The sequence below is a fragment of the Pleuronectes platessa genome, chromosome 24 (assembly GCF_947347685.1).
Source record: "Pleuronectes platessa chromosome 24, fPlePla1.1, whole genome shotgun sequence".
NCBI lineage: Eukaryota > Metazoa > Chordata > Actinopteri > Pleuronectiformes > Pleuronectidae > Pleuronectes > Pleuronectes platessa.
Genome location: NC_070649.1, coordinates 13,174,423 through 13,189,984, shown reverse-complemented (window position 1 = coordinate 13,189,984; position 15,562 = coordinate 13,174,423).

Genomic DNA, 15,562 nt, shown 5'->3' with positions numbered 1-15,562 from the left:
ATAACCAGCCCATCAAAGGGAGGATCACCAGTCCAACACAGGGCTCATCACCGGTCCAACACAGGGCTGATCACCAGTCCAACACAGAGAGGATCACCAGTCTAACACAGGGCTGATCACCAGTCCATCACCGGGAGGATCACCAGTCCATCGATGGGCTGATCACCAGTCCATCACAGGTCTGATCACCAGTCCATAACAGGGCTGATCACCAGTCCATCACAGGGAGGATCACCAGTCCATCAGAGGGAGGATCACCAATCCATCACAGGGAGGATCACCAGTCCATCACAGGGCTGATCACCAGTCCATCAGAGGGAGGATCACCAATCCATCACAGGGAGGATCACCAGTCCATGAAAGGGCTCATCACCAGTCCATCACAGGTCTGATCACCAGTCCAACATAGGGCTGATCACCAGTCCATCACAGGGCTCATCACCAGTCCATCACAGGTCTGATCACCAGTCCAACACAGGGAGGATCACCAGTCCATCACAGGGAGGATCACCAGTCCAATACAGGAAGGATCACCAGTCCATCACAGGGCTGATCACCAGTCCATCACAGGGAGGATCACTAGTCCATCACAGGGAGGATCACCAATCTAGCACAGGGAGGATCACCAGTCCATCACAGGGCTGATAACCAGCCCATCAAAGGGAGGATCACCAGTGCAACACAGGGCTCATCACCGGTCCAACACAGTAATGATCACCAGTCCAACACAGGGAGGATCACCAGTCTAACACAGGGCTGATCACCAGTCCATCACCGGGAGGATCAACAGTCCATCACCGGGCTGATCACCAGTCCATCACAGGGAGGATCACCAGTCCATCAGAGGAAGGATCACCAGTCCATCACAGGGAGGATCACCAGTCCATCACAGGGCTGATCACCAGTCCATCACAGGGAGGATCACCAGTCCATCACAGGGAGGATCACCAATCCAGCACAGGGAGGATCACCAGTCCAACACAGGGCTGATCACCAGTCCATCACAGTGCTCATCACCAGTCCATCACAGAAAGGATCACCAGTCCATCACAGGTCTGATCACCAGTCCAACACAGGGAGGATCACCAGTCCATCACAGGGAGGATCACCAGTCCAATACAGGAAGGATCACCAGTCCATCACAGGGCTGATCACCAGTCCATCACAGGGAGGATCACTAGTCCATCACAGGGCTGATCACCAGTCCATCAAAGGGAGGATCACCAGTCCATCACAGGGCTGATCACCAGTCCATCAGAGGGAGGATCCCCAGTCCATCAAAAGGAGGATCACCAGTCCATCACAGGGCTGAAAACCAGTCCATAAAAGGGAGGATCACCAATCCATCACATGGCTGATAACAAGTCCCTCGAAGGGGTTATAACCAGTCCATCAAAGGGATGATCACCAGTCCATCAAAGGGAGGATCACCAGTCCATCACAGAGAGGATCACCAGTCATTCATAGGGCTGATCACCAGTCCATCAGAGGGAGGATCACCAGTCCATCACAGGGAGGATCACCAGTCCATCACAGGGAGGATCACCAGTCCATCACAGGGAGGATCACCAGTCCATCACAGGGAGAATCACCAGTCCATCACAGGGCTGGTAACCAGCCCATCAAAGGGAGGATCACCAGTCCATCAAAGGGAGGATAACCAGTCCAACACAGGGCTCATCACCGGTCCAACACAGAGCTGATCACCAGTCCATCACCGGGAGGATCACCAGTCCATCACAGCGCTGATCACCAGTCCAACACAGGGCTGATCACCAGTCCATCACAGGGCTCATCACCAGTCCATCACAGGAAGGATCACCAGTCCATCACAGGGAGGATCACCAGTCCATCAGAGGGAGGATCACCAGTCCATCACAGGGAGGATCAACAGTCCATCACAGGGAGGATCACCAATCCATCACAGGGAGGATCACCAGTCCATCACAAGGAGGATCACCAGTCCATCACAGGGCTGATCACCAGTCCATCAAAGGAAGGATCACCAATCCATCACAGGGAGGATCACCAGTCCATCACAGGGCTGATCACCAGTCCATCAGAGGGAGGATCATCAGTCCATCACAGGGAGGATCACCAGTCCATCGAGGGCTGATCACCAGTCCATCAAAGGGAGGATCACCAGTCCATCACATGGCTGATAACCAGTCCATCACAGGGGCTATAACCAGTCCATCAAAGGGAGGATCACCAGTCCATCAAAGGGAGGATCACCAGTCCATCACAGGGCTGGTAACCAGCCCATCAAAGGGAGGATCACCAGTCCATCAAAGGGAGGATCACCAGTCCAACACAGGGCTCATCACCGGTCCATCAGAGGGAGGATCACCAGTCCATCACAAGGAGGATTACCAGTCCATCACAGGGCTGATCACCAGTCCATCAAAGGGAGGATCACCAGTCCATCACAGGGCTGATCACCAGTCCATCAGAGGGAGGATCCCCAGTCCATCAAAAGGAGGATCACCAGTCCATCACAGGGCTGAAAACCAGTCCATAAAAGGGAGGATCACCAATCCATCACATGGCTGATAACCAGTCCATCGAAGGGGTTATAACCAGTCCATCAAAGGGATGATCACCAGTCCATCAAAGGGAGGATCACCAGTCCATCACAGAGAGGATCACCAGTCCATCATAGGGCTGATCACCATTCCATCAGAGGGAGGATCACCAGTCCATCACAGGGAGGATCACCAGTCCATCACAGGGAGGATCACCAATCCATCACAGGGAGGATCACCAGTCCATCACAGGGCTGATCACCAGTCCATCAGAGGGAGGATCACCAATCCATCACAGGGAGGATCACCAGTCCATGACAGGGCTCATCACCAGTCCATCACAGGTCTGATCACCAGTCCAACATAGGGCTGATCACCAGTCCATCACAGGGCTCATCACCAGTCCATCACAGGTCTGATCACCAGTCCAACACAGGGAGGATCACCAGTCCATCACAGGGAGGATCACCAGTCCAATACAGGAAGGATCACCAGTCCATCACAGGGCTGATCACCAGTCCATCACAGGGAGGATCACTAGTCCATCACAGGGCTGATCACCAGTCCATCAAAGGGAGGATCACCAGTCCATCACAGGGCTGATCACCAGTCCCTCAGAGGGAGGATCCCCAGTCCATCAAAAGGAGGATCACCAGTCCATCACAGGGCTGAAAACCAGTCCATAAAAGGGAGGATCACCAATCCATCACATGGCTGATAACCAGTCCATCGAAGGGGTTATAACCAGTCCATCAAAGGGATGATCACCAGTCCATCAAAGGGAGGATCACCAGTCCATCACAGAGAGGATCACCAGTCCATCATAGGGCTGATCACCAGTCCATCAGAGGGAGGATCACCAGTCCATCACAGGGAGGATCACCAGTCCATCACAGTGCTGATCACCAGTCCATCACAGGGAGGATCACCAGTCCATCACAGTGAGGATCACGAATCCAGCACAGGGAGGATCACCAGTCCATCACAGGGCTGATCACCAGTCCATCAGAGGGAGGATCACCAGTCCATAACAAGGAGGATCACCAGTCCATCACAGGGCTGATCACCAGTCCATCAAAGGGAGGATCACCAGTCCATCACATGGCTGATAACCAGTCCATCAAAGGGGCTATAACCAGTCCATCAAAGAGAGGATCACCAGTCCATCAAAGGGAGGATCACCAGTCCATCACAGGGCCGATAACCAGCCCATCAAAGGGAGGATCACCAGTCCAACACAGGGCTCATCACCGGTCCAACACAGGGCTGATCACCAGTCCAACACAGAGAGGATCAACAGTCTAACACAGGGCTGATCACCAGTCCATCACCGGGAGGATCACCAGTCCATCGATGGGCTGATCACCAGTCCATCACAGGTCTGATCACCAGTCCATAACAGGGCTGATCACCAGTCCATCACAGGGAGGAACACCAGTCCATCACAGGGAGGATCACCAATCCATCACAGGGAGGATCACCAGTCCATCACAGGGCTGATCACCAGTCCATCAGAGGGAGGATCACCAATCCATCACAGGGAGGATCACCAGTCCATGACAGGGCTCATCACCAGTCCATCACAGGTCTGATCACCAGTCCAACATAGGGCTGATCACCAGTCCATCACAGGGCTCATCACCAGTCCATCACAGTTCTGATCACCAGTCCAACACAGGGAGGATCACCAGTCCATCACAGGGAGGATCACCAGTCCAATACAGGGAGGATCACCAGTCCATCACAGGGCTGATCACCAGTCCATCACAGGGAGGATCACTAGTCCATCACAGGGAGGATCACCAATCTAGCACAGGGAGGATCACCAGTCCATCACAGGGCTGATAACCAGCCCATCAAAGGGAGGATCACCAGTGCAACACAGGGCTCATCACCGGTCCAACACAGTGCTGATCACCAGTCCAACACAGGGAGGATCACCAGTCTAACACAGGGCTGATCACCAGTCCATCACCGGGAGGATCAACAGTCCATCACAGGGCTGATCACCTGTCCAACACAGGGAGGATCACCAGTCCAACACAGGGCTGATCACCAGTCCATCACAGGGCTCATCACCAGTCCATCACAGGAAGGAACACCAGTCCATCACAGGGAGGATCACCCGTCCATCACAGTGAGGATCACCAATCCATCACAGGGAGGATCACCAGTCCATCACAGGGCTGATCACCAGTCCATCAGAGGGAGGATCACCAGTCCATCAAAGGGAGGATAACCAGTCCAACACAGGGCTCATCACCGGTCCAACACAGAGCTGATCACCAGTCCATCACCGGGAGGATCACCAGTCCATCACAGGGCTGATCACCAGTCCAACACAGGGCTGATCACCAGTCCATCACAGGGCTCATCACCAGTCCATCACAGGAAGGATCACCAGTCCATCACAGGGAGGATCACCAGTCCATCAGAGGGAGGATCACCAGTCCATCACAGGGAGGATCAACAGTCCATCACAGGGAGGATCACCAATCCATCACAGGGAGGATCACCAGTCCATCACAAGGAGGATCACCAGTCCATCACAGGGCTGATCACCAGTCCATCAAAGGAAGGATCACCAATCCATCACAGGGAGGATCACCAGTCCATCACAGGGCTGATCACCAGTCCATCAGAGGGAGGATCATCAGTCCATCACAGGGAGGATCACCAGTCCATCGAGGGCTGATCACCAGTCCATCAAAGGGAGGATCACCAGTCCATCACATGGCTGATAACCAGTCCATCACAGGGGCTATAACCAGTCCATCAAAGGGAGGATCACCAGTCCATCAAAGGGAGGATCACCAGTCCATCACAGGGCTGGTAACCAGCCCATCAAAGGGAGGATCACCAGTCCATCAAAGGGAGGATCACCAGTCCAACACAGGGCTCATCACCGGTCCAACACAGGGCTGATCACCTGTCCAACACAGGGAGGATCACCAGTCCAACACAGGGCTGATCACCAGTCCATCACAGGGCTCATCACCAGTCCATCACAGGAAGGATCACCAGTCCATCACAGGGAGGATCACCCGTCCATCACAGTGAGGATCACCAATCCATCACAGGGAGGATCACCAGTCCATCACAGGGCTGATCACCAGTCCATCAGAGGGAGGATCACCAGTCCATCACAAGGAGGATTACCAGTCCATCACAGGGCTGATCACCAGTCCATCAAAGGGAGGATCACCAGTCCATCACAGGGCTGATCACCAGTCCATCAGAGGGAGGATCCCCAGTCCATCAAAAGGAGGATCACCAGTCCATCACAGGGCTGAAAACCAGTCCATAAAAGGGAGGATCACCAATCCATCACTTGGCTGATAACCAGTCCATCGAAGGGGTTATAACCAGTCCATCAAAGGGATGATCACCAGTCCATCAAAGGGAGGATCACCAGTCCATCACAGAGAGGATCACCAGTCCATCATAGGGCTGATCACCATTCCATCAGAGGGAGGATCACCAGTCCATCACAGGGAGGATCACCAGTCCATCACAGGGAGGATCACCAATCCATCACAGGGAGGATCACCAGTCCATCACAGGGCTGATCACCAGTCCATCAGAGGGAGGATCACCAATCCATCACAGGGAGGATCACCAGTCCATGACAGGGCTCATCACCAGTCCATCACAGGTCTGATCACCAGTCCAACATAGGGCTGATCACCAGTCCATCACAGGGCTCATAACCAGTCCATCACAGGTCTGATCACCAGTCCAACACAGGGAGGATCACCAGTCCATCACAAGGAGGATCACCAGTCCAATACAGGAAGGATCACCAGTCCATCACAGGGCTGATCACCAGTCCATCACAGGGAGGATCACTAGTCCATCACAGGGCTGATCACCAGTCCATCAAAGGGAGGATCACCAGTCCATCACAGGGCTGAAAACCAGTCCATAAAAGGGAGGATCACCAATCCATCACATGGCTGATAACCAGTCCATCGAAGGGGTTATAACCAGTCCATCAAAGGGATGATCACCAGTCCATCAAAGGGAGGATCACCAGTCCATCACAGAGAGGATCACCAGTCCATCATAGGGCTGATCACCAGTCCATCAGAGGGAGGATCACCAGTCCATCACAGGGAGGATCACCAGTCCATCACAGTGCTGATCACCAGTCCATCACAGGGAGGATCACCAGTCCATCACAGGGAGGATCACGAATCCAGCACAGGGAGGATCACCAGTCCATCACAGGGCTGATCACCAGTCCATCAGAGGGAGGATCACCAGTCCATAACAAGGAGGATCATCAGTCCATCACAGGGCTGATCACCAGTCCATCAAAGGGAGGATCACCAGTCCATCACATGGCTGATAACCAGTCCATCAAAGGGGCTATAACCAGTCCATCAAAGAGAGGATCACCAGTCCATCAAAGGGAGGATCACCAGTCCATCACAGGGCTGATAACCAGCCCATCAAAGGGAGGATCACCAGTCCAACACAGGGCTCATCACCGGTCCAACACAGGGCTGATCACCAGTCCAACACAGAGAGGATCACCAGTCTAACACAGGGCTGATCACCAGTCCATCACCGGGAGGATCACCAGTCCATCGATGGGCTGATCACCAGTCCATCACAGGTCTGATCACCAGTCCATAACAGGGCTGATCACCAGTCCATCACAGGGAGGATCACCAGTCCATCACAGGGAGGATCACCAATCCATCACAGGGAGGATCACCAGTCCATCACAGGGCTGATCACCAGTCCATCAGAGGGAGGATCACCAATCCATCACAGGGAGGATCACCAGTCCATGAAAGGGCTCATCACCAGTCCATCACAGGTCTGATCACCAGTCCAACATAGGGCTGATCACCAGTCCATCACAGGGCTCATCACCAGTCCATCACAGGTCTGATCACCAGTCCAACACAGGGAGGATCACCAGTCCATCACAGGGAGGATCACCAGTCCAATACAGGAAGGATCACCAGTCCATCACAGGGCTGATCACCAGTCCATCACAGGGAGGATCACTAGTCCATCACAGGGAGGATCACCAATCTAGCACAGGGAGGATCACCAGTCCATCACAGGGCTGATAACCAGCCCATCAAAGGGAGGATCACCAGTGCAACACAGGGCTCATCACCGGTCCAACACAGTAATGATCACCAGTCCAACACAGGGAGGATCACCAGTCTAACACAGGGCTGATCACCAGTCCATCACCGGGAGGATCAACAGTCCATCACCGGGCTGATCACCAGTCCATCACAGGGAGGATCACCAGTCCATCAGAGGAAGGATCACCAGTCCATCACAGGGAGGATCACCAGTCCATCACAGGGCTGATCACCAGTCCATCACAGGGAGGATCACCAGTCCATCACAGGGAGGATCACCAATCCAGCACAGGGAGGATCACCAGTCCAACACAGGGCTGATCACCAGTCCATCACAGTGCTCATCACCAGTCCATCACAGAAAGGATCACCAGTCCATCACAGGTCTGATCACCAGTCCAACACAGGGAGGATCACCAGTCCATCACAGGGAGGATCACCAGTCCAATACAGGAAGGATCACCAGTCCATCACAGGGCTGATCACCAGTCCATCACAGGGAGGATCACTAGTCCATCACAGGGCTGATCACCAGTCCATCAAAGGGAGGATCACCAGTCCATCACAGGGCTGATCACCAGTCCATCAGAGGGAGGATCCCCAGTCCATCAAAAGGAGGATCACCAGTCCATCACAGGGCTGAAAACCAGTCCATAAAAGGGAGGATCACCAATCCATCACATGGCTGATAACCAGTCCCTCGAAGGGGTTATAACCAGTCCATCAAAGGGATGATCACCAGTCCATCAAAGGGAGGATCACCAGTCCATCACAGAGAGGATCACCAGTCCATCATAGGGCTGATCACCAGTCCATCAGAGGGAGGATCACCAGTCCATCACAGGGAGGATCACCAGTCCATCACAGGGAGGATCACCAGTCCATCACAGGGAGAATCACCAGTCCATCACAGGGCTGGTAACCAGCCCATCAAAGGGAGGATCACCAGTCCATCAAAGGGAGGATAACCAGTCCAACACAGGGCTCATCACCGGTCCAACACAGAGCTGATCACCAGTCCATCACCGGGAGGATCACCAGTCCATCACAGCGCTGATCACCAGTCCAACACAGGGCTGATCACCAGTCCATCACAGGGCTCATCACCAGTCCATCACAGGAAGGATCACCAGTCCATCACAGGGAGGATCACCAGTCCATCAGAGGGAGGATCACCAGTCCATCACAGGGAGGATCAACAGTCCATCACAGGGAGGATCACCAATCCATCACAGGGAGGATCACCAGTCCATCACAAGGAGGATCACCAGTCCATCACAGGGCTGATCACCAGTCCATCAAAGGAAGGATCACCAATCCATCACAGGGAGGATCACCAGTCCATCACAGGGCTGATCACCAGTCCATCAGAGGGAGGATCATCAGTCCATCACAGGGAGGATCACCAGTCCATCGAGGGCTGATCACCAGTCCATCAAAGGGAGGATCACCAGTCCATCACATGGCTGATAACCAGTCCATCACAGGGGCTATAACCAGTCCATCAAAGGGAGGATCACCAGTCCATCAAAGGGAGGATCACCAGTCCATCACAGGGCTGGTAACCAGCCCATCAAAGGGAGGATCACCAGTCCATCAAAGGGAGGATCACCAGTCCAACACAGGGCTCATCACCGGTCCATCAGAGGGAGGATCACCAGTCCATCACAAGGAGGATTACCAGTCCATCACAGGGCTGATCACCAGTCCATCAAAGGGAGGATCACCAGTCCATCACAGGGCTGATCACCAGTCCATAAGAGGGAGGATCCCCAGTCCATCAAAAGGAGGATCACCAGTCCATCACAGGGCTGAAAACCAGTCCATAAAAGGGAGGATCACCAATCCATCACATGGCTGATAACCAGTCCATCGAAGGGGTTATAACCAGTCCATCAAAGGGATGATCACCAGTCCATCAAAGGGAGGATCACCAGTCCATCACAGAGAGGATCACCAGTCCATCATAGGGCTGATCACCATTCCATCAGAGGGAGGATCACCAGTCCATCACAGGGAGGATCACCAGTCCATCACAGGGAGGATCACCAATCCATCACAGGGAGGATCACCAGTCCATCACAGGGCTGATCACCAGTCCATCAGAGGGAGGATCACCAATCCATCACAGGGAGGATCACCAGTCCATGACAGGGCTCATCACCAGTCCATCACAGGTCTGATCACCAGTCCAACATAGGGCTGATCACCAGTCCATCACAGGGCTCATCACCAGTCCATCACAGGTCTGATCACCAGTCCAACACAGGGAGGATCACCAGTCCATCACAGGGAGGATCACCAGTCCAATACAGGAAGGATCACCAGTCCATCACAGGGCTGATCACCAGTCCATCACAGGGAGGATCACTAGTCCATCACAGGGCTGATCACCAGTCCATCAAAGGGAGGATCACCAGTCCATCACAGGGCTTATCACCAGTCCCTCAGAGGGAGGATCCCCAGTCCATCAAAAGGAGGATCACCAGTCCATCACAGGGCTGAAAACCAGTCCATAAAAGGGAGGATCACCAATCCATCACATGGCTGATAACCAGTCCATCGAAGGGGTTATAACCAGTCCATCAAAGGGATGATCACCAGTCCATCAAAGGGAGGATCACCAGTCCATCACAGAGAGGATCACCAGTCCATCATAGGGCTGATCACCAGTCCATCAGAGGGAGGATCACCAGTCCATCACAGGGCTGATCACCAGTCCAACACAGGGCTGATCACCAGTCCATCACAGGGCTCATCACCAGTCCATCACAGGAAGGATCACCAGTCCATCACAGGGAGGATCACCAGTCCATCAGAGGGAGGATCACCAGTCCATCACAGGGAGGATCAACAGTCCATCACAGGGAGGATCACCAATCCATCACAGGGAGGATCACCAGTCCATCACAAGGAGGATCACCAGTCCATCACAGGGCTGATCACCAGTCCATCAAAGGAAGGATCACCAATCCATCACAGGGAGGATCACCAGTCCATCACAGGGCTGATCACCAGTCCATCAGAGGGAGGATCATCAGTCCATCACAGGGAGGATCACCAGTCCATCGAGGGCTGATCACCAGTCCATCAAAGGGAGGATCACCAGTCCATCACATGGCTGATAACCAGTCCATCACAGGGGCTATAACCAGTCCATCAAAGGGAGGATCACCAGTCCATCAAAGGGAGGATCACCAGTCCATCACAGGGCTGGTAACCAGCCCATCAAAGGGAGGATCACCAGTCCATCAAAGGGAGGATCACCAGTCCAACACAGGGCTCATCACCGGTCCAACACAGGGCTGATCACCTGTCCAACACAGGGAGGATCACCAGTCCAACACAGGGCTGATCACCAGTCCATCACAGGGCTCATCACCAGTCCATCACAGGAAGGATCACCAGTCCATCACAGGGAGGATCACCCGTCCATCACAGTGAGGATCACCAATCCATCACAGGGAGGATCACCAGTCCATCACAGGGCTGATCACCAGTCCATCAGAGGGAGGATCACCAGTCCATCACAAGGAGGATTACCAGTCCATCACAGGGCTGATCACCAGTCCATCAAAGGGAGGATCACCAGTCCATCACAGGGCTGATCACCAGTCCATCAGAGGGAGGATCCCCAGTCCATCAAAAGGAGGATCACCAGTCCATCACAGGGCTGAAAACCAGTCCATAAAAGGGAGGATCACCAATCCATCACTTGGCAGATAACCAGTCCATCGAAGGGGTTATAACCAGTCCATCAAAGGGATGATCACCAGTCCATCAAAGGGAGGATCACCAGTCCATCACAGAGAGGATCACCAGTCCATCATAGGGCTGATCACCATTCCATCAGAGGGAGGATCACCAGTCCATCACAGGGAGGATCACCAGTCCATCACAGGGAGGATCACCAATCCATCACAGGGAGGATCACCAGTCCATCACAGGGCTGATCACCAGTCCATCAGAGGGAGGATCACCAATCCATCACAGGGAGGATCACCAGTCCATGACAGGGCTCATCACCAGTCCATCACAGGTCTGATCACCAGTCCAACATAGGGCTGATCACCAGTCCATCACAGGGCTCATCACCAGTCCATCACAGGTCTGATCACCAGTCCAACACAGGGAGGATCACCAGTCCATCACAAGGAGGATCACCAGTCCAATACAGGAAGGATCACCAGTCCATCACAGGGCTGATCACCAGTCCATCACAGGGAGGATCACTAGTCCATCACAGGGCTGATCACCAGTCCATCAAAGGGAGGATCACCAGTCCATCACAGGGCTGAAAACCAGTCCATAAAAGGGAGGATCACCAATCCATCACATGGCTGATAACCAGTCCATCGAAGGGGTTATAACCAGTCCATCAAAGGGATGATCACCAGTCCATCAAAGGGAGGATCACCAGTCCATCACAGAGAGGATCACCAGTCCATCATAGGGCTGATCACCAGTCCATCAGAGGGAGGATCACCAGTCCATCACAGGGAGGATCACCAGTCCATCACAGTGCTGATCACCAGTCCATCACAGGGAGGATCACCAGTCCATCACAGGGAGGATCACGAATCCAGCACAGGGAGGATCACCAGTCCATCACAGGGCTGATCACCAGTCCATCAGAGGGAGGATCACCAGTCCATAACAAGGAGGATCATCAGTCCATCACAGGGCTGATCACCAGTCCATCAAAGGGAGGATCACCAGTCCATCACATGGCTGATAACCAGTCCATCAAAGGGGCTATAACCAGTCCATCAAAGAGAGGATCACCAGTCCATCAAAGGGAGGATCACCAGTCCATCACAGGGCTGATAACCAGCCCATCAAAGGGAGGATCACCAGTCCAACACAGGGCTCATCACCGGTCCAACACAGGGCTGATCACCAGTCCAACACAGAGAGGATCACCAGTCTAACACAGGGCTGATCACCAGTCCATCACCGGGAGGATCACCAGTCCATCGATGGGCTGATCACCAGTCCATCACAGGTCTGATCACCAGTCCATAACAGGGCTGATCACCAGTCCATCACAGGGAGGATCACCAGTCCATCAGAGGGAGGATCACCAATCCATCACAGGGAGGATCACCAGTCCATCACAGGGCTGATCACCAGTCCATCAGAGGGAGGATCACCAATCCATCACAGGGAGGATCACCAGTCCATGAAAGGGCTCATCACCAGTCCATCACAGGTCTGATCACCAGTCCAACATAGGGCTGATCACCAGTCCATCACAGGGCTCATCACCAGTCCATCACAGGTCTGATCACCAGTCCAACACAGGGAGGATCACCAGTCCATCACAGGGAGGATCACCAGTCCAATACAGGAAGGATCACCAGTCCATCACAGGGCTGATCACCAGTCCATCACAGGGAGGATCACTAGTCCATCACAGGGAGGATCACCAATCTAGCACAGGGAGGATCACCAGTCCATCACAGGGCTGATAACCAGCCCATCAAAGGGAGGATCACCAGTGCAACACAGGGCTCATCACCGGTCCAACACAGTAATGATCACCAGTCCAACACAGGGAGGATCACCAGTCTAACACAGGGCTGATCACCAGTCCATCACCGGGAGGATCAACAGTCCATCACCGGGCTGATCACCAGTCCATCACAGGGAGGATCACCAGTCCATCAGAGGAAGGATCACCAGTCCATCACAGGGAGGATCACCAGTCCATCACAGGGCTGATCACCAGTCCATCACAGGGAGGATCACCAGTCCATCACAGGGAGGATCACCAATCCAGCACAGGGAGGATCACCAGTCCAACACAGGGCTGATCACCAGTCCATCACAGTGCTCATCACCAGTCCATCACAGAAAGGATCACCAGTCCATCACAGGTCTGATCACCAGTCCAACACAGGGAGGATCACCAGTCCATCACAGGGAGGATCACCAGTCCAATACAGGAAGGATCACCAGTCCATCACAGGGCTGATCACCAGTCCATCACAGGGAGGATCACTAGTCCATCACAGGGCTGATCACCAGTCCATCAAAGGGAGGATCACCAGTCCATCACAGGGCTGATCACCAGTCCATCAGAGGGAGGATCCCCAGTCCATCAAAAGGAGGATCACCAGTCCATCACAGGGCTGAAAACCAGTCCATAAAAGGGAGGATCACCAATCCATCACATGGCTGATAACAAGTCCCTCGAAGGGGTTATAACCAGTCCATCAAAGGGATGATCACCAGTCCATCAAAGGGAGGACCACCAGTCCATCACAGGGAGGATCACCAGTCCATCACATGGCTGATAACCAGTCCATCACAGGGGCTATAACCAGTCCATCAAAGGGAGGATCACCAGTCCATCAAAGGGAGGATCACCAGTCCATCACAGCGCTGGTAACCAGCCCATCAAAGGGAGGATCACCAGTCCATCAAAGGGAGGATCACCAGTCCAACACAGGGCTCATCACCGGTCCAACACAGGGCTGATCACCAGTCCAACACAGGGAGGATCACCAGTCTAACACAGGGCTGATCACCAGTCCATCACAGGGAGGATCACCAGTCCATCACAGGGAGGATCACCAATCCAGCACAGGGAGGATCACCAGTCCATCACAGGGCTGATCACCAGTCCATCACAGGGCTGATCACCAGTCCATCAAATGGAGGATTACCAGTCCATCACATGGCTGATAACCAGTCCATCAAAGGGAGGATCACCAGTCCATCACATGGCTGATAACCAGTCCATCAAAGGGGCTGTAACCAGTCCATCAAAGAGAGGATCACCAGTCCATCAAAGGGAGGATCACCAGTCCATCACAGGGCTGGTAACCAGCCCATCAAAGGGAGGATCACCAGTCCATCAAAGGGAGGATCACCAGTCCAACACAGGGCTCATCACCGGTCCAACACAGGGCTGATCACCTGTCCAACACAGGGAGGATCACCAGTCCAACACAGGGCTGATCACCAGTCCATCACAGGGCTCATCACCAGTCCATCACAGGAAGGAACACCAGTCCATCACAGGGAGGATCACCCGTCCATCACAGTGAGGATCACCAATCCATCACAGGGAGGATCACCAGTCCATCACAGGGCTGATCACCAGTCCATCAGAGGGAGGATCACCAGTCCATCAAAGGGAGGATAACCAGTCCAACACAGGGCTCATCACCGGTCCAACACAGAGCTGATCACCAGTCCATCACCGGGAGGATCACCAGTCCATCACAGGGCTGATCACCAGTCCAACACAGGGCTGATCACCAGTCCATCACAGGGCTCATCACCAGTCCATCACAGGAAGGATCACCAGTCCATCACAGGGAGGATCACCAGTCCATCAGAGGGAGGATCACCAGTCCATCACAGGGAGGATCAACAGTCCATCACAGGGAGGATCACCAATCCATCACAGGGAGGATCACCAGTCCATCACAAGGAGGATCACCAGTCCATCACAGGGCTGATCACCAGTCCATCAAAGGAAGGATCACCAATCCATCACAGGGAGGATCACCAGTCCATCACAGGGCTGATCACCAGTCCATCAGAGGGAGGATCATCAGTCCATCACAGGGAGGATCACCAGTCCATCGAGGGCTGATCACCAGTCCATCAAAGGGAGGATCACCAGTCCATCACATGGCTGATAACCAGTCCATCACAGGGGCTATAACCAGTCCATCAAAGGGAGGATCACCAGTCCATCAAAGGGAGGATCACCAGTCCATCACAGGGCTGGTAACCAGCCCATCAAAGGGAGGATCACCAGTCCATCAAAGGGAGGATCACCAGTCCAACACAGGGCTCATCACCGGTCCAACACAGGGCTGATCACCTGTCCAACACAGGGAGGATCACCAGTCCAACACAGGGCTGATCACCAGTCCATCACAGGGCTCATCACCAGTCCATCACAGG